The following is a 19,820-nucleotide window of genomic DNA, read 5'->3' on the forward strand; positions in this document are numbered from 1 at the left end:
TGCATAGGACTTCCCCCAATCTGCTTTGTCTTTCCATTCAAGATGAAGTTTCAAGATCCATCCACGTCTATATGACTGTACCCATAAATCAACATGCACATTCATATTTTTTATGTAGAACTGAATCATCTGTCTCAAGGACTGACTAAAATTTGCTCACAGACCTTTTCCATATTTTACCTCCCTATTCACTCATTGATGGGCATTTCACGTTTAAAATTCTTTGCCATTACAGAGAACTCCCTCTCCCCGTGGGTGCTGTCCCTGAGGTCAGTCAGCACCTTCTCCTAGAGGGGAAAGTGCTGGGCTGAGCTTCCGTACCTCTCATCTCTATTGGATGTTGCGATGGCCACCTCATCACCTCTCACTGCCGTGCATGAGGCTGTCCCTTGGCTGAAACCCTTCTTCACACTGCATGATGGTGAGTGCCATGTGTCACCCATTCAATCAAACACCTGTCCTGGTGTTGCTGAGAGAGTATTTTGTAACCAGGATTAACATTCATCTTTGGCTTTAAATAAAGGAGGCGGCCCTTGGAAATGCAGGTGGGCCTCCTTTGATAAGCTGCTGGCCTTCAGAGAAGGATCACGGCTTCCCCAGGGAGGACCACTTTCCTTGTGTGGACAGGAGCTGCAGCTTCCGGCCAGGAGTCCAGCCTGCCCTTCCCGATGACCTGCTATGGATGGACTTGCCTAGCCAGACCACACAATCACACGACTCAATTCCTTGCAATAAAAGCACTTTACCTACAACTGCATCTGGACCATAGCTACACCTCTCGCTGTCTCTCTGATCTATCTCTCTTGTTCTGTTTCTCTGTTGGAACCCTGGCTATACAATTCAGGAGTATCAGCGTCTTTGATTTTAGCGAATGCAGTGCTGCTTCTCTACTCATGCAGTGAGGGTGCCTGGCTCGCGGAGGAAGGGGAGGGAAAGGTCTGGGCCCCCAGGGAGCCAGAGTGCTTGGGGCCTGGCGTGGGCTCGTGGCCCAGGGGTGGCTGGGGCTTCACGAGCCGCTTTCTTCTCCGCAGCCCCACACCCCAGTGCGGACCCTGCAGAACTTCCGGTGGGAATGCTGACCTTGTGCTTTCGTCCCCACATCTGACATCTGGGAGGAAGATTCTCCTACAGGGTCAGCAAGTTTCTTCGTGTTGTGAGCTAAGCTGTGTCTCCCCCAAAGATACGTTCCAGCCCTGACCCAGCACCTGTGAAGGTGACCTATTTGGAATTGGGATCTGAGCAGATGGAACTGGTCATAGATAAGGTGTGGGGCCTTAAGGTGTCATGACTGGTGTCCTTATGAAAAGAGGGAAATGTGGACACAGACAGACACACAGAAATGACAGCTACGTGAAGACGGAGGCAGAGGCTTGGGTGATGCCACCACAAGCCAAGGGCTACCAGCAGCCCCCAGATGTCAGAAGTGGCCAGGAAGCATTATGGCCCTGCTGGTACCTTGCTTTCATATTTCTGGCCTGTGGAATGGGGACAGAATGGATTTAGGTTATTTCAGGACATCCTGTCTGTGGGCCTTTGTTTGGGCAGCCTTAGAAAACGAACATATTTCCCCACAAAAGCTGCTGGTTATCCCGTTCACACGCTGGAGTCAGTGCGGGGAGGGTCTCCCACACCATCTGACCGAGACTAACGGCTTCCCTAGGCTGCCCCGCTGCCGGAGACTGCCCTGGGGTCCACGCCGCCCACGGCACACGCTGCTCCTCCAGGCTTCCTTGGGCGCTGCACATCACAGGGCAGAGAAGGCCTGCAGTAAACAATGGCGCTTGTTATGCACTAGGTTCTCTTCCAAGAGCTTTGTGGGTACTGACGTCCCGAGTCCTTGCAGGTGCCCCTGGAGCCTTGGGTTTGCCCTGATTTGACAGGTGAGGGGAAGCAGGTGGGGGAGGCCCTGGTAATGAGTCCGGCTCGAGCTCCCGCTCTCATTCCCGACACCACACTGCCCCTCCTGAGAAACGAGTCAGTGGGTGAAGGTGTGGGCCTTGGGGCCTACCTTGCCCTGTATACCAGAGGATGCCTGGAAAGCAACAGGCAAGTGGTTTCCGTTTCTGCCTAAACCTTTTCTGGCACAGAGCCTCTTCCATCAGGGTGGCCTTCCATGCACCTCCAGCCAGAGAGGCAGATGTTGGGGCGACGCGGCCAGAAGGCCAGGGGTCCCGAGGGTGGTGGCCCCCAGATGCTGGAAGAGGCAGGAAGGCTCCTGCACATCCGTAGATGTAGAAAGAGTCCAGGGGGTCTTGCGGGGGTCTCCTCTTCTCTGGGGGCCGTGAACCCGACGGGAGACTGAGAACTTCAAATTGTCCCCAAAGAAGATAATGCAGAGCAAATTCATTTTAAGGCCAAGATTTCATAGTGAACAGTGACAAGAGAGATTTCAACCATGTGCTCCTTCTTAGAATAAATACACATAATTATTTGGGGGGTGCGGTGTCCAGGAAAGCCCTCTGGGAACCTTTCACATCATTAGATTAGAAGATGAACACAATGCAGGGCCCAAATTCTGCTCACAGCCTATTTTTCTTAAAGAGACCCATGCACCAAGAATGATTTTTACATTTTAAAGAGTTGTTACATGAAAGAAAGTATTATGCAAGAGGAATGGCATGTGTCCTGCAAAAAAGCCTAAAACCCCCTATAGAAGAAGTCTGCAGACCCCTGAGCCAGAGAGTCTTTTCTGCAAAACAATGGGCACTTAGGGATTCCACCCCACCAGCCCCCAACCTGCTCTCGCCTTTATTCTTCAAGAGACAAAGGCCCTCAGGTTATTGTAGATGCTAACTCCTGTCTCTATCCTTAGAGCTTTTCTCTTCCAGCTTCTGATGCCAGTGGTTTCCTCACTAAGCCTCTGTGGGCTTCACTTAGCTCCTCCAGGACACAACTCTGAGTTCTGGCTTGTTTAGCATCTCATGGGAAGGCACATGGTGACATCTGCTGGGCTCTGCATCTCCAAATGTCTGTGTCTAGGCATCTGCTCTGTTGGTACTCCAAGCATGTCTAATCATCTGCATCTATGTTGGCTCTGGGGGCTCTCCAAAGTGCTTCTCCTTTTAAAGGACTCCAGTAAACTAACCAAGACCCACCTTAAATGGGCGGAGTCACATCTCCATCTAGTCAAAAGGTCCCACCCACAGCTGACGGGATTACATCTCCATGGAGACAACCTAATCAAGAGATCCCACTCTATAATATTGAATCAGGATTAAAGAACATGGCTTTTCTGAGATACATAACAGTTTCAAGATAGCACAGGAGGTAAAAGGAGAGGAGGAGAAGGAAGTCTTTGGGTTCTGAGAGAGACTGGGAACAAATGTTCTGGTTCCTGAGCACTCCATGGAGGAAGAGGTGAGATTCCAGGCAGGAAGTTGCTGCCTGGCGTAACTATGCACAAGACAAAAGATCCCAGGATGCTAGGGGTGGCTAGGAAAATAAATGGACTGGGTTTGGAGAAAATAAAGACAGGAGATAAAGTGGCAAGGGGTCTAGTTCCACTCAATATTCATTTTCTACTTTTCCCTTAGTAACTGCGTTGGTTTGAATCTGTGGTGGACCCCAGAAAAGCCATATCCTTTAATCCTCATTCAATATTGCTGGCTGGGAGCTTTTTGATTGTTCCCATAGAGATGTGACCCACCCAATTAAAACTTTTGATTAGATGGCTTCCATGGAGTTGTGACTCCATCCATTCCAGGTGGGTCTTGATTAATTTACTGGAATCCTTTAAATGAGGAAGGATTTTGGAGAGAGAGAGAGAGGGAGAGGGAACAACAAGAACCATAAGAGCCCACAAAGCCAGAGACCCTTGGAGATGAAGGAAAATGCCCCAGGGGAGCTTCATGAAATAAGAAACTGGGAGAGAAAGCTAGCAGATGACGCCGTGTTCACTATGTGCCTTTCCAGTTGAGAGAGAAACCCTGAATGTCACTGGTCTTTCTTGAGTGAAGGTAACCTTTTGTTGGTACCTTAATTTGGACATTTTTATAGACTTGCTTTAATTGGGACATTTTCTCAGCCTTAGAACTGTAAACCCACAACTTAATAAATTTCCCTTTTTAAAAGCTGTTCCATTTCTGGTATATTGCATTCCAGCAGCTAGCAAACTAGAACAGTAACCAACCATAAATTTTTTTGGTGGGGAGAACCCAGCTAAAAGGTTAGACTTCCCAGCCCTCCTTGCAGCTGGTTATGGCCAAGTGACTGACTTCAAGCACAATGGCTCTCAAACTGTGGTGCTCAGATCAATTGCATCAGCACCCCCGACCCCAGGAACTTGTTAGAAATGCAGATTCTTGGGCCCCATCTCACCTCGGCCAAATCAGAAACTCTGGGGGTGGAGCTCCTAGCCTGTGTTCTAACAACCCCTCCAAATGATTACGATGTTGCTGAAAGTGTAAGAATCATAGTTTGAGTCAAAATTGAAGCAGAAACATGTGGCACTTCAGGAAATCTGATTAAGGAGAACTAATTCACCAAGTGGGGGCTTTCCTTGTGTCCTTTCTCCCTTCCTCTTGCCTAGGCTATGGATATGATGTTTGGAACATCAGCAGCCATCTTGGGCCATGAGACAAACTTGGAAATGAAGGATGGTGGGTATGGTGGTTTGAAGCTCTATGCAACCAGAAAAACATGCCCTTAAATTTAATCCATTCCTGTCAGTGTGAACTCATTATAAAGAGGATCTTTTCTTTTTTTTTTCTGCATGGGCAGGCGCTGGGAATTGAACCCAAGTCTCCAGCATGACAGGCGAGAACTCTGCCTGCTGAGCCACCATGGCCTGCCCCAAAGAGGATCTTTTCATGAGGTTATTTCAGTTAAGGTGTGGCCCACTTCAATCAGAATGGGTCTCAATCTTATTACTTGAATCCTTTTTAAGTACAGTAACATTCAGAGACAGAGAGAAAGAAAAGCCACAGAGGGGGCAACCAGAAGCTGAAACCAGTGGAACCCAGAGCAGTAAGGAGAGGCCCAGAGAGGGTGCCATGTGCCATGTCAGGTGACAAGCTCCAGACCAAGGAAAACTGGCAGGCAACCCCACCCAGAACACCACGTCCTTGGGGAGAAACCATCACCTTGATGATGTCTTGATTTGGACTTTCTTTCAGCCTCAAAACCAGAAGCAAATCAATTCTCATTGTTTAAACTGACCCATCTGTGCCAGTTTGAAGCCATTATGTACCCTAGAAAAAGCACATTCTTTAATCCTCACTCAATATTGCAGGGTGGGATCTTTTTTGTTGCTTCCATGGAGATGTCACCCACCCAAATGTGGGTGGTACCTTTTGATGAGATGGTTTCCATGGAGATGTGTCTCCACCCAATAAGGTGGGGTTGCTTTCTGGAGCCCTTTAAGAGGGAAACATTTTGGAAAAAGCTACAGAACAAACAGAGCCCACACAGCCAGAGACCTTTGGAGATGCAGAAGGAAAATGCCCCAGGGGAAGCCTTATGAACCGAGGAGAGAAAGCTAGCAGACACCACCATGTGCTTTTCCAGCTGACAGAGTGTTCTGGATCCATCGGTCTTTCTAGAGTCAAAGTATCTTCCTTCGATGCCTTAGTCTGGACATTTCCATGGCCTTAGAACTATAGACTTGTAACTTAATAAATTCCCTTCTTCCTAAAAGCCATTTCATTTCTGGTATACTGCATTCCGGCAGCTTTAGCAAACTAAAGCACCATGTCATGGGATTAGCTTGAGCAGACTGGGAAACTAAAACAGTGAGGTAGAAAGATAGGAGAAGCCCAACTCTCTAAAAGATGGAGTGGCCATGAATGTATTTGAGTGAAATAAACTTCCTTTTTGTTTCAGCTATTGGTTTTGAGGGTTTTCTCCTATATGCAGCTAAAAATAAGGCTAAGTCATGCAGACATTTCTTTGCACGTTTGAGATGGACTAAGACTGCTGCTTGTCACACATGCGTGGAACATTTCCAGTGGGTAAGTAGAAAGAGCGCAAGGTTGAAAGACAGGTAAGGGAGTGGTGGTGGCGGCTGGGGTGGGTGTGGGTGGGCCTTGCTGAGCTGGGCTGATGGCAGGACTGTCACGGAAGGAGGAGGCAAGCAGGAACTGACAATGCCGGCTAATTTACAGCAACAGCAAAATTACTCTAAGAGGGCACTTCGTTTTGCCAACTCCAGGCATCTTAGTTAAAATGATACACGGTTTGCCCAGCAGCCGATTGGGATGCTGATTAGTGAGGGTGCTTGAAACGCCGGTGCTGGATTCAGGGCAAATGAGGCCCACAGAAGCGCATCTGATCAGCAGGCTGACTCTGAGAGGCGCAGCCAGCTATTTACATCACCCAGTGATTAAGGATACATTACATCATGCGCATGCGCGCACACACGTAAGGTCAGTCTCTCCATATTCCACCTGCTAATGTAATTTTCCCTCTAACCAGGCTGAGCGCAGGCCCCAGCTCTGCTTCAGCTCCTGGTCTAATGCGTTTGGTGAGAACCCAGGGAGGCTTATCAGCAGTCTGCCGCAGCCTTGACCACCCAGGCTGGACCAGGCCTGTTCCCTACACTGCTTCGTCCTCTTTTCCCATTTCCAAAAGAAAGGACCCCCAAGAGTTCGGTCTGATTACTGGTATAATTGATTTACAAAATGCTCCAGGAGATGCCGATAGAGAAACGCACAGCTGATGGGGAAACTAACATTCCCATCATTTGCGATTTGTGATTGCTCGCAGGAGGCAAGAGCGGCTTTCAGCGGCAAGGCTTTCTCCTCTCAGCAGTTACAGGGAGCAGGGACAAGAGTAAAGGGCTTTCTACCTGTGACCTGGCAGGGCCATCCAGCTCGGGGCTGCTCCTGCAACTCCCTCTACAAATCTTAGCCCAACAGGTTGCTGCCCCAGCTCAGGCCCGTTTCTGAAAACAGAAAGCACCTCGCGTCCGCATTCAGAGCAGGGGATGAGAGGCTGGCTGCATTTGGAGCTGAGTGGTCATAGCTGAGTGATGAGCTCTGATGGCCCAAGAGAAAACCACAAATAAGCAGAGCGGCTCACTGACATCGGGCACCTCTGACGCGTCAGGCAGCAAGCCCAGCGCCACTGCATATGTGCCACAGAGCACGGTGACAGCAATCCGTTGTGTCTCTTCATCTTTGCAGAGGATTTCCATCTGGATTGTGACCACATTTGATTTTCAACATGGCAGGAGACGAAGTGGGAGAGGAGATAAGTCAACACCCCCTATGGGATCTCCCTTCTTTACAGGAAAGGTCCTCCGGGCTGACCCTGAATTTCCAGGTCAGCACTGTCATCCCCACGGGGGTGACTCTGAGCTCTAAGTGCAGGGGGCTGTCCCAGGCAGGTCCGTATTTAGATCATTTACTCCCCACCAGTTCTTCACCACCAGCTCTCTAACCCTTCCTCACTTATCAGGTTAGGAAGCAGTCACACAAAGCTTACTTGCCCAAGAGTCTCCAGCTGGTGAGGACGTGTGTGTGGTGGGGTTTTGGCCCCAGAGCTCAGGCTCTGAACCACTAACCAACCATCAGAAATACCGTGAACACACTAAAACTTGACTTTAGAAAAACAAATGCATATAAAAGGATCTCAGGAAAGTTCCAGTAGAAAGAAACAGCTTTCCTGAGATACAGTCCACATGCCATTCAATCTGCCCATTTAAAGAGTAAGCTTTGGTGATTTTTGTGGAGTCACAGAATTGAGCAACCAACACCATTATCTAATTCCACAACATCTTCCTCACTATGAAAATAAACCCAGTGCCCTTGAGCAGTCACTCTTCACTGCCTCCTGCCCCCAGCCCCTGGAACCACCAACCCACTTTTTGTCTCTATGGGTTTACCTATTCTGGTCATTTCATATCAACAGCATCATATAATACGTGACTTTTATGATCGGCTTCTTGCAATTAACCTCACACTTGTGAGATTCATTCACATCAAATCGCGTGTTCACACTTCATTTTAATAGCCAAATGATATTCCATGGTAAGGGGTGACCATGTTCCACTGGTCCCTTCATCAGCTGTTTCCACATCCCGGCTACTGTGAATGCAGCTGCTGTGGACCTGCAGGCACAAGCCTGAGTGTGGGTGCACGCCCTCGCTTCTCCTGGTGTCTGTGTGCGCAAGCCTGAGCGTGGGTGCATGCCTTTGCTTCTCCCCGGGTCCGCACGCGGCTCCGCCTCTCCGGGCATCCGTGCATGCAAGCATGAGCGTGGGTGCAAGCCTTTGAGTCTCCTGGTGTCTGCACGCACAAGCCTGAGTGTGGGTGCATGCCTTCGCGTCTTCACACGTGGAACTGCAAAGGCTGCTCTGAAAAACCAAGTAAGCACATGGACTCTCCTCCGAGGTGAACTGCCTTTCCTTAGCAACTCTGCACTGACAAAGTAGGTCAACCCTTGGACTTGTGGACCTCTACCCGCCCCCAGAGCCCGGGCACTTTCCCAGACAGATTCAGTCCACTCTCCTGACACCTGGGAGAGAAGCAGGGAAAGATGATTTTCACGCTCATTTCATGGTGAGAACAACCGAGGGACTATGAGTGATCTGCTCAGGTCAGAGGCCAAGATGGTCACCAGGTAGTGGTCCTGTCCCAGGGGCTGCTGTCCCCAGATGGACACAGGGAGATGCTGCCCGCTGTCCTCTGTGAATGCTGCTACTTGTGCTGCAGAGAGCTCGGTGTCTCCAATCCAGGATGCTCCTGGGCAGTGACTGGTGGGTCTCAGCCTCAGCAGGGCTTCAGAGGTGCATCTTAATGAGCGACCCTCGCCGCTGACTGGCCAGCACAGGGGCTCTTTGTTAGGTCCCGCGTACCCTCAGACTAAGTGAGATGAATGGAACACTGTGAGGCTGACTCGTTCCACGTCCCAGCTCACGGGGACAAGACGGGATCCTTGTCTGCTGCCAAGGGCAGTCACTCCTGGCCCAGACTCTTGGCCAAAAAGAACCGCCTTGGATGTGCAGCACGGAGCTGGGGCGCTGTCGCTGCCAGCCTCTATGGGAGGACACTTTCAAGAGAGTTTTCTCGACTGCTGCATGCCCCTCCCCTGCTCTGAACCTTCCTGTGGCTCCCACCTCACCCAGTGCTTCTGCCCAAGTTCCGTGGGATGTGGTGCTTGGGACCCCTGTGATGTACTTCCGCACGTCCCCCTTCCCTAACCCCACCTGCTTTCCAACCACCGAGATCTCGTCGCTGTGCCTCGAACACCAGTGCCTTTCCAGGTGCTGTTCCTTCTGCCCAGAATGCTTTTCCCGCACATGTCTGCAGGGCCTGGGCCTCAGCTTCCTGGGCCCTTCGCTCAAATGTCCCCTCTGTCCAGCACGCCCCATCCCCACTTCATTCACCTCCACCCTCTAGTCACTGGCAGGGACTTGACGTATTTCCTGTCCACGTGGGCCATGCCTGCGCTCCTCCCCTGCGGGGCTCCCAAGGGCAGACAGTGGCTCCCGCGTTTGGTGCTCCCCCAGGCAGCAGGGTCCCGGCTGCTCAGGGCAGGGCTCAGCGCATGCCTGGTGGACGCGAGGACAGGGGAAGCTGCCCACACGCTCCAGTTTGAGGTTCTCAAGGCACCCAGGGGAGGGGAGTTCCTCGGCACAGAGCTTCTTGAGGAAAGACAGGAGGAAAGGACTTCCCTCCGATCAGAAGACGGTCCAGTATCGGCACCGCACAGAGGAGCCTGGCCCACTGCCTTCGAGGTCCCGCGCGGACCCAGCCCTGGACGGGGGACCGCAGCCCTGCTGGGTGTGGGGACACCTGCAGGCGTGCAGAGCCCAGGCCCCAGGAAGACTGTGTGGCTGAGAGGGTCAACCAGCATGTTCCCCTCGCTGGGACGAAGCACGGAAGTGGGTAGAAACCCCAGGGGAAGTGTTCTCTCCGGTTGGGTGGGATGGGAGATGACGGTCAGTGCCGGCGGGTAGCAGGTCTAGGAGAGAAGGCGACGGTGGGCCCCCACATCCGCGCTGAGAATGCACGACCCCGGGGACATGCCTGGAGGCAGCAGTGCACGTGGCCTCCCTGCCTGCACCCTCTGCAGCGGGAGACAGAAGGTGTCCTGTGCAGCACCCCCTCTCTGCGCGTCCCAGGTGCCCTAGGTTGGCCACTGCAACCGCAGGGGTCTCCTTGGGCACCCCAGGGGTCAGCAAACAAAAGGCAGCCAGCCCTGCTGCTGCTGACCGACAGGGCCCAGGCCTGGGCTTTCCCCTTGCAGAGGGCTGCACTACCTGCCCAGCCGCAGGAAGTTCAAGCCGAGCCTTGGTCCTCCTCCCACAGAATTACGAGTTCCTGCCACTGGAGAGTCACAAACTTGGGATAGTAAACAACTTAACAGATCAATCCTGGGGAGTCGTGGCTCGTCTCGAATGGTTGCTGAGCAAATTTTCCTCGGGGACTCGCTAACAGCTCTGTGGCTTGCAGCAGCCAACCAATAATCCCGAGTTCTGGCACTTCAGGGAGAGCCAGCTCCCACCTCATTTACTTCCAATTCATTCGCAGTGCAAGCTGGGGTGGAGGAGACGAACTTTACTTCTCTGTCAATTTGCTCCTAATACAAGATGGAGATTCTATTCTGAAATGTACATTTAAAACAAGAAAGCAATTCAATTTAAGTCGGCACGAATCTGCAGGAGGCCCAGCCCCATAACTGAGTTATTACATCGGATCGTCCTTTGGGGAAGGGGCAGGGGCAGGGAATATCGGGCAACAACTTGGCTGAGAAATGTTGTTTTTTTTTTTTTTTTTTTCTGCAACCTGGTCAAGAAAGGAGGTGGCTGAGAAATGTATACTTCGTTTTTACAAAGTGTAATCATGGTCACTGTTTTCAATACTTTTGCATCACTTAAGTATTTACAGAGGTCACTGCTGCAGATTGAGGGTGTTTTGATCTGTTCTAAGGGCAGAGGTGGTTCCGGCAATTTTATGAAGGAGGTAAAAGTGGTCCATGCAGCCCTCGTAACCCCTCTCTGGCCTACAGCACACCCGGGCTGAGAGACATCTCCCGTGCGCACCCATGCCTGGGCCCCCTCCTTCCTGGCCATGCCTCATCGCTGCAGCTGGGTGGGGCTGTGACCAGTGCTGGCCCAGGGAACATGTGGGAAGGTGAAGCGTGAGAGCCTGTGCCACTCTCTGCTTTCTCTGTCCCAGAAGGGACTACCCAGGAGGGCAGTGTCACAGCATGGCTGCAGCCCCGAGCCCCAACGGAGGGGAGCCCCGGCCAACCCGTCTGGCATTTCGCATGTTAAATCATTGACAAATCGCCCAGAGGAGCCCTGCTTCCTAACCAAGGGAGTTTTCCAGGAAACATGCATTTAAGTCTGAGGGACTCGGCTAAGTGGGGACACTGCTGTTTCAAAGAGAACTGTGGGAGACACAAGGGCTTAGCCCAGGGGCAAGGGTGACCAGCAGTCCTGGGCTACTGGCGAGGATATCTGGGACGTGGGCTTTCCTGGTGCCCAGAAGCTCACAGAGAGAACGTTCATCGAGGAAGGATTTGGGTTTGGAGCACAGAAGGTAACTTGGGATGACTCAAGTAAAACAAAATTTACTGGAAGGATGTTGAGCATCCCAGGAATGATGGCCAGCCCTGGACTCAGAAACAGGACCACTGGCACGTCCTGACCAGGCAGCAGAGCACATGCCACGTGTCAGGGAGGTGCGAGTGAGGCAATGCCAGCATGGCCTTGGTCCTTGCATCAGGCCGGCCATTGGTCAAGACCACCCAGGTGGCCCGGTTCAGGCGGCCTGCCCATCGCTGGTGGTAGCAAAGGGGCAAGGAAGGGGTCTGGTGGTCTATCCATCTACTCCAAGGGTGGTGGTTGGGGCACAACCACAGCCCCATTTACCAGCTCTTCTCCAGCAGGGTCGGAGGCACTGGCCAAGACTGAGTCCACTCCAAATCTGTGGGCTGCCCCAAATGGCCAGAGAGGTTACACATCAGAGCACCCAGCCAATTCCACCACAGTTACTGGAATGTAGGACTCATTTCCCTTCACCTTTACCTGCCCACACCTATCAAAGCAATTCCCATGAACCCAACTGGCCATACTTAGGCTGAGCATCTACCTCCTAAGTAATGGGTATACTACCCCCTAGTGGCAGAGACCGGCAACACAGCATCACAGCACACCATCACTTTATAATCTGACCTTTCGAAAAACTAAAATAACAAACCGCCACCTGAACACTTCATCACGGTAGAACGGGGTTTATCCCCCTATATCTTTGACAATTTTTAATCTCTGTTGAGGTAAAATATATATACCATAAAAATTTAGCTATGTCAAGTGAACATGGGTTGGTTTTAGTAACTTTATCCAGTTGTGCAATCTTTACCACGATGCAGTTTTAGGACATTTCCATCACCCCAAACAGCTTCCTTGTGCCATGTGCATTTAATCCCTGCTCCTGCCTCTGGCCGCAGACAATCACTGATCTGCTTTCTGTCTCGACATTTTCACTTTTTTCTAGAAATATCACATATATGGACTCAACCAATAAGTAAGCTTCGATGCTTGGCTTCTTTCATCCCAATTGTTTGGTGGATCAGCAGTTTGTTTCCTTTTCTTTTGCTGTACAGTGCTTGATTGTCTGGCTACACCATGCTTTGTTTATCCATTCTCCCAAAAGACCATTAGAATTGATTCCAGATTTTGGCTATTATGAATAGTGTTGCCATGAATATTTGCATATCCATCATTATGTGGATACATGCTTTTATTTTTCCTAGATACCTAGAAGGAGGATTGCTAGGTTGTATGGTAAGTATACATTTTACATATTAAGAAGCTGCCAAACTGTTTCTCCAACAACTGTGTATCATTTTGCACTCCCACCACTGAATTATGCTGATTCTGGTTTCTCCACATCTGTACCAGCACTTGTAATTGTCTGCTTTTCCATTTAGTCACTGTGAATGGGAGGTGGTATTTCACTGTGGTTTTAACTTACATTTCCCTAGTAACTACTGATACTGAGCATTTTAAATCCCTTAACATTTCAGATTTAAATAATTACCATTGTAACTCTTGGCTCAAATTTAACAAACCATTGCTCTAACATCAGATTTTATCTTGATGCCAAGAGAATGTGAAAAGAATCAGATAATAGGCCTGCAAGGACCTATTTTGGCTCACTGCCAACCAAACAAATGAATAAATACAAATCTGAAGAAAACAAGCAAGGAAGCAGGGCAGTGAGGACAGCTTCATGTAGCAGGTACACAAAAGCATGCTTTTTGCCATAAGCCATAACATTAATTTTCAAAACAAATACAATTAAAAGAATTATGTATTCCTCCCTTTCTCCCAAACTTCTCTGAACTTCCCAAATTGGGCTGAGTATGTGTTTTTAAAAAATACCTGCCTGTTGTCTATACCAGCAAATACCGTCTCTGGATAACGAGCTTTTCAGACACCCAGGGAGGGCCCTGGGAGCTGTGGCTGAGCTACTATCCCAGGGGCTTCTCTTGGCCTCCAGGAAGCAGGTCCTGGCTCGGTTTCATCACCTCCTGCACTGTTCCCCGGTGGTGTGCCTGCTAAGTAGGCTGGGAGAATCCTGCAGAGCCTGAGCTTCACAGTAAAGAGGGTGGACTGAGCGGGCAGTGGCCATAGAGGCCCCCTGGCTGACCATGGGCTGATCTCACAGCTTAACTGAAAATGTTTTGCCACTTAGTGGAGCAGTGTTCCGGCTTCCTTTGTCTCAACCCCCTTCATGGGTGTGGTTTTAGAAGCACAGCAGTAACCTGTCATGGGGGTCCCTGGTCCTACCCCGAGGTCCTGACATATGGGACAAATAAAACCTGGAAGAAAAGAGGGTCTTGTGATGGAGAGAAAGAGGATGGCTTTGCCGACTCTGTGATTTTTCAATCTAGAAATTCTAGAAAGAAGAGTTCTCTGAGACTTACTGCAGAACAATTATTACGATAACAAGGAGGGGCAGGTGTGGAGTGGCTGTGTGCTGCCCCCTGCTCTCAGAAGAGTCCAGCTGGCTCAGGGTCTCTGTGTGGCTGCTTAGGCGGTAGGGAAGAAAATGAGACCAGCCAACTCAAACCCAAGGCCTGTTGCTTGTGAGCTGCATCCTTACAAAACACTGAAGCCTGCTGCGCCTCAACTCCCAACTCTCTAAAAAGGGGAAAATAATAGTTCAAAACTTGCGTTAGTCTCCTAGTGCAGCAAAACGTACCACACTAGGCAGGGGGCTGGCACTCAGAACAACAGAAATTGATTCTCACTTGGTCCTGGGGCCTGGCTGCTAACTTCAGGGGTGGGCAGGGCCCTGGGAGGCCCCTCCTGACCTTGTCCAGCTCCCGGTGGCCTCAGGCTCTCCGTGGCTTGTGGCCGCCTCACTCCAGCCTCTGTCTCCATTTCCACGTAACCATGCCCTCGGGTGACTCTGTGGGCTCTTCTGTCTCATGCAAGGACCTCTCATGGGATTTGGGGCCACCCTACCCCAGGATGGCCTCGTCTCAAGCCTCAATTGAGCTCTGTCTGCAAAGACCTTATTTCCAAGGAAGGTCACCTTCACAGATCCCAGCAGCTGGGGTTTGGACCTTCTTCTGTAGGGGACATAATCCAAGCCCACAGCTCTTCGTAGGGGCTGGGAGGGCCCATGAGTCACTGATGGGGCGCTTAGGAGGCGGTCTGGGACACAGCCCCGTCTGCATCACTGTGTTGTCGTTGTGGTAGGAGATGCTCGACCTGGATCAGTAAGGAAGATGATGGAAGATGCGTTCCCGTGGGGACAGGAGCCCAGGGGAAGACCTGGGGCTGGGCCTGTGAGCTGTGTGCACTGCAGGGTGCAGCTGAAAGGTGGAAAAGAGGGAAAGCAGGGCCAGGACGGCTTCGGAATGCAAATCCGCATGGCACACTCCACCGGTGCATTCTAACGCGGGACTACATCAGGTCCCCCACCCATGACCCCTCCGGAGGAGCCATCTGTACTTTCCTGTGTGTCCCTTCAGCCCTCATCTCTGCAGTGGGGTGGAGCCGAGCTACACTGCAGACTCCCTAAACAGCTCGACTGAGCTAGAACTCACCTGGTGCACAATTTACCCGTTTAAAGTGTACAATTCAAAGATTTTTAGGGTATTCACAGGCATGTGCAACCATCACCACAATCAATTTTAGAATATTTGCATCACCCTAAAAAGAAATCCCGTAACTCTCAGCCCTAGTAATTCCCCAACCCTAGGCAGCCCCTTATCTCTATCCGGCTTCTGGATTTCTCTGATTTGCACATTCCTAGAAATGGAATCACATAGTATGTGGCCTTTTAGGTCTGGTATCTTTTACTTGACAGAATGTTCTCAAGACTCAACCACATTAGGTAGCATGTGCGGATACTTTGCTCCTTTTTGCTGCCAAATCACTGCAGCTCTTGAGGCAAGGGTAGTGTCACTGAGCAGGTATCTTTTTTTTTTTCTCTTTTGTTTCCGGTTTATTTTGCCTCACCAAATGTCCCACACATTCATTCACAATGTTACATGCTTCACTATTTCATTCCTTTTTGAGGTAGCACAATACTCTTCCCAAGAGAAAGAAAATCAATAAACACCCTCACCAAATAGGAAATCTAAACCTCCTTTTAACTCTTGTCCCTCCCCCATTATTGATGGTTTCCTTTTAAACATAGCTCATAGCATGCAATAGCAGTTTTCCCCCCAGTACCCTGGATTTAAACCCTCTTGGTACATGAATCATATCTTTGAAGTAATTCTTGGAAGAACTCATTCATATTTCTAGCGTTAATTAGTGGGACATGTAGGTCTATACAACTCCTTTCAATCTTGTTCATCTTCTATATGGCAATATTACTTTCAGACCCACTAGAGAATCACCTTTGCTCCTTAACTATTCCCTAAGCTAGCCGTTCAACCTCATTAGCTACCCATTCATCCATCTCCAGTTTCCGTGTATCTCTAGGTCCCCTACATTCTGTATTATAAGCCTCTGATTTCACCATGGTCATAAAAGTGGAGGCATACAGTATCTGTCCTTTTGTGTCTGGCTGATCTCACTCAGCATTATGTCCTCAAGGCTCATCCATCTTGTCATGTGCTTCAGGATGTCATTTTGTCTTACTACTGAGCAGGTATCTTAAACTAAAATGGCTACATCACTGAATGCTTATGAAGGGACAAGCACTGGGCTTGCTACATACATCATCCCAACTGAAATGCCTACATTGGGCTGGCAAAACAAGTAAGGGAAGCACATCCAGCAGAAAGAGCAAACCTGAGTTTGTCCCCCGTCTAAAGTGGGAGAGTGCACAGCTTCCACTCGGCCTCACCGACGGCTGCCGTGTGAGAGTGTCAGCCTTGGCACGCCAGGTCTGAGTCTTTCAAGAAAGGCAGGAATGTGGATTTCTTTGGGTAAAATCTCCCAATTGATAAATATGGACAACAAACAAAATACGTCTAGCTCAGTTCAGCCAAAGGATTTCTTCCAGTTAATCTCCACTTGTAAAGCAACAAGACAGTTTTAAAATAACCACAGGAGACCATTCACACTCCAACATCATACCGTTCACACCCAACGGCCATCTGGGAGATGGTAACCAATTCGTGCTGGCTTGTCCAACTGTCCCAGTTTTAAAACTCAAATCCCCACACCTCAGGAGCCTCCTCAGTTTCAGGTAAGTGGCACAGTTGTCTACTTTACCAGGAGGTCACACGTCTGTTCCTATGAGGAGCCAAAATCTGAGATATTGTGGCTATTGGTCCTCAGGGACTACCCTCAGAGAAAACTGATGGAGGAAGGAGGGAGGGAAGGACATCTCTTCATTTTACTGATACTTCCTTTTGGGCTAAAGACACCATGCTCCCTCTCTAGCTTCTTTATTTATCAGATTTCATATCTGGTTATTCTTGAGGATGATACTGTCACCACCACCATCATCATCACCACCACCAGCAGCATTGTCATCGCCATCATCACCATGATTATCACCATCACCATTACCTTCATCAGCACCATTATTGTCATTACCATCACCAATACCAACACCATCCCCATCATAACCATCACCAGTATCACCATCACCATCATCACCACCATCACCATCCCCATCATAACCATCATCAGTATCACCATCACTATCGTCATCACCATCACCACCACCAGCATTATTCCCATCATAACCATCACCAGTATCACCATCACTATCATCACTATCGTCATCACCATCATCACCATCATCACCACCAGCATTATTCCCATCATAACCATCATTGGTATCACCATCACTATCATCACTATCGTCATCATCACCATCATCACCACCATCACCATTCCCATCATAACCATCATCAGTATCACCATCACTATTGTCATCATCGTCATCACCATCATCACCACCAGCATTATTCCCATCATAACCATCATCGGTATCACCATCACTATCATCACTATCGTCATCACCATCATCACCATCATCACCACCAGCATTATTCCCATCATAACCATCATCGGTATCACCATCACTATCATCACTATCGCCATCATCATCATCACCATCATCACCATTCCCATCATAATCATCATCAGTATCACCATCACTATCGTCATCACCATCACCACCATTATCATCCTCATCATAACCATCATCAACACCAATACCATCCCCATCACAACATCATCAGTATCACCATCACCATCATCATCATCATCACTCATTTCCTCCTCTCCATCCTTTGCTTATCAAGATTTTCCAGTATAAGGTGCAGTGATGGAGAAGATGGACTCTGCAGTCAGACAGATACAAATATGGGTTCAAACCCCATTTCTACCATCTCCAAGCTGGGAAACTTGGGCAGGAAAACTCTGCCCACGGGCCTCAGTGATCGACCCTCCAAAGCAGCTGCTAAGAAGAGGAAAGGAGATGTATGTGAAGCACTCAGCACGGAGCCAGGACTCACGAAACATCAAGTTTCATTGATGGGGAAATAAGCTCAGGGTGATTCAGTAAACTCTGATGACCCAGATTCGCCAAAATAACCCAGCTCCAATTTCCAGAAGTTTTTGCTAATGTTTGCCTCTGTCTCTTTCTGGTTAGGTCCCCCAGGATTAAACAATCACGTGTTCTGGAGGATTTTCCACAACCGACAGTAACTGTATGTGAAAGAATTTCATCAACTGTAGAGTGCTGAGCAGATGTCAGGGTGGGGGTCATGACACTGTTGAGCCTTCAGCCACTCACAGGACCAAGAAGAGTACATGCAGACCTGTTCTTAACAACCCCGTGAAGAACAGAGGACAAAACAGGCCACGTCTGGCCTCACAGGTGCAGGCTGAGGCTTCTAGGGGTTTGGCAGAAAATGAAGGCATTCTCATTTCTCAGGGGGTCTCTTTAGAACAATCATTTAATACATAATCTCAACGAAAACCAGCCTACAAATTTTGGGTGACATTTTCTTTTGCTGACTCTGGAAGTTCCAGCACCTACCTAGCCACAGAAATCAGGTCATGGAAAGGCTGATAGTCACAGTGAACATGGCAAAGTTCTGTTCTGGAACCTTCCACTCTGCCAACTGTGGGATCCAGCTGGGATGTGTGCAGCAGGGGAGGCCTTGTTTTATGTGCTGTTTCCCAGAAGCAGGGTTGTATGGTGGGGGCATGGGGTGGAGAGGCCTTAAGGATGATAAGGCAAGCATGATTTAGAAAAGACTGCAGTAACTGGCAATTGTGATTATCTTTGATATCCACAACCTCTCAACTGCTCTCTCAGCTTATGGAATGTTTACAGGGAAGGAGAGTGATGCCAGACAGACTGGAGGTCAGATCTCACGTCTGCTCCCTACTGGCTGTGCAGTCTTGGGTGAGTAACTTGGCTCAGTAACCCTCTGAGCCTCAGTTTTCTCCTCTGATTGTGCAGTACTAATAAGCTACCATCTGAAGCCTTTGGGATGACTGAAGGAGTTGCTGTTTGTAAAAAGCTTACCCGACACTCACATGCGGTAAACGCTCCCAAACGCTGCTGCTTCAGGGATTTCAGAGCATGGAGGGTTTTCTAATAGCCCTTTGAGGACATCAGCAAAGGCGGAGGAGAGGAACCGAGCTCTCTGGGGACTCAGCAGAAGGGAGAGCTTGAACGTCCCTGTGCAAGTGGAAGGGAAGGCTGCTGTCCTCTGAGCGTGGGCAGTGGGCGAGCAGGGCTGGGGGAAGTTCTGATCCCTTCCTTGTCACCCATTGGTGGGAGAGTCCAGCCAAGGGGCCCTGGGGTGGCTGGACACACACCACCTGACCCTGGACGGATGACAGGGGCAGTGGCTTGTAAGTCACAAAAACTCATGGCCTGGGGGAGGGGACACCAGGGCACGGAGGGCCACGGGGGCTGTGCTGGGGGCAGAGAGAGGCAGCAGGGGCAGGGGGAAGTGGGCTTCATTGTGACCAGGGTCTGGGTGAGCCCTTGCCCCTCAGGAGGTGGCGATGGCTTGTGTGTCATCCCGTGAGCGGGCAGGGAGGGGAGCAAGCCGGGTGCGGACAGTGGGTCTGCTAATGGGGGGACTCCAGGGTGGGGGAGAGCCTTTCCTGCTGGGTGGGAGCACCTCTGGCAAGAGCAGGGGAGCTGTTGGCTAGGCCTTTGGGACCTGAGAGGCTCAAAGACATGCAGGCAGCACCCGGATGTCCAGGCCACACCATGTGGGGTGCTGCAAAAGTGGGGTGTGGGTGCTCTGTGCCGTGGTCCCCAGCTCAGACTGGAGGGAAGGGCTTGGGCAAGGAGACATGTGCTGGGGCCACCACTGGGGAGCCTCTTTTGACCAGGAACAGAACTGCAAGGGGCTCAGCATACCTGGGCCTCCTCCTGCACTCCGGGGTCCATAGCGGCTGGAGGTGCTTTCCAGCATGC

The 19,820-nt window shown here is 50.1% G+C and overlaps 1 protein-coding gene and 1 long non-coding RNA gene across 2 annotated transcripts in view; one reads left to right on the forward strand and one right to left on the reverse strand.

The window, feature by feature from the left end:
* The window catches only part of TMEM132C (transmembrane protein 132C), a 404,239-nt gene that overhangs the window by 41,065 nt on the left and 343,354 nt on the right, over positions 1–19,820 (reverse strand). The gene's annotated exons all lie outside the window — the stretch shown is intronic.
* LOC143682217 (uncharacterized) lies at positions 1,040–18,321 on the forward strand. Its single transcript, XR_013175036.1, has 3 exons — positions 1,040–1,213; positions 5,821–5,948; positions 18,027–18,321. It is a non-coding gene; the product is annotated as an uncharacterized LOC143682217 (long non-coding RNA).

Source organism: Tamandua tetradactyla, chromosome 5 (genome assembly GCF_023851605.1).
Source record: "Tamandua tetradactyla isolate mTamTet1 chromosome 5, mTamTet1.pri, whole genome shotgun sequence".
Classification (NCBI taxonomy): Eukaryota; Metazoa; Chordata; class Mammalia; order Pilosa; family Myrmecophagidae; genus Tamandua; species Tamandua tetradactyla.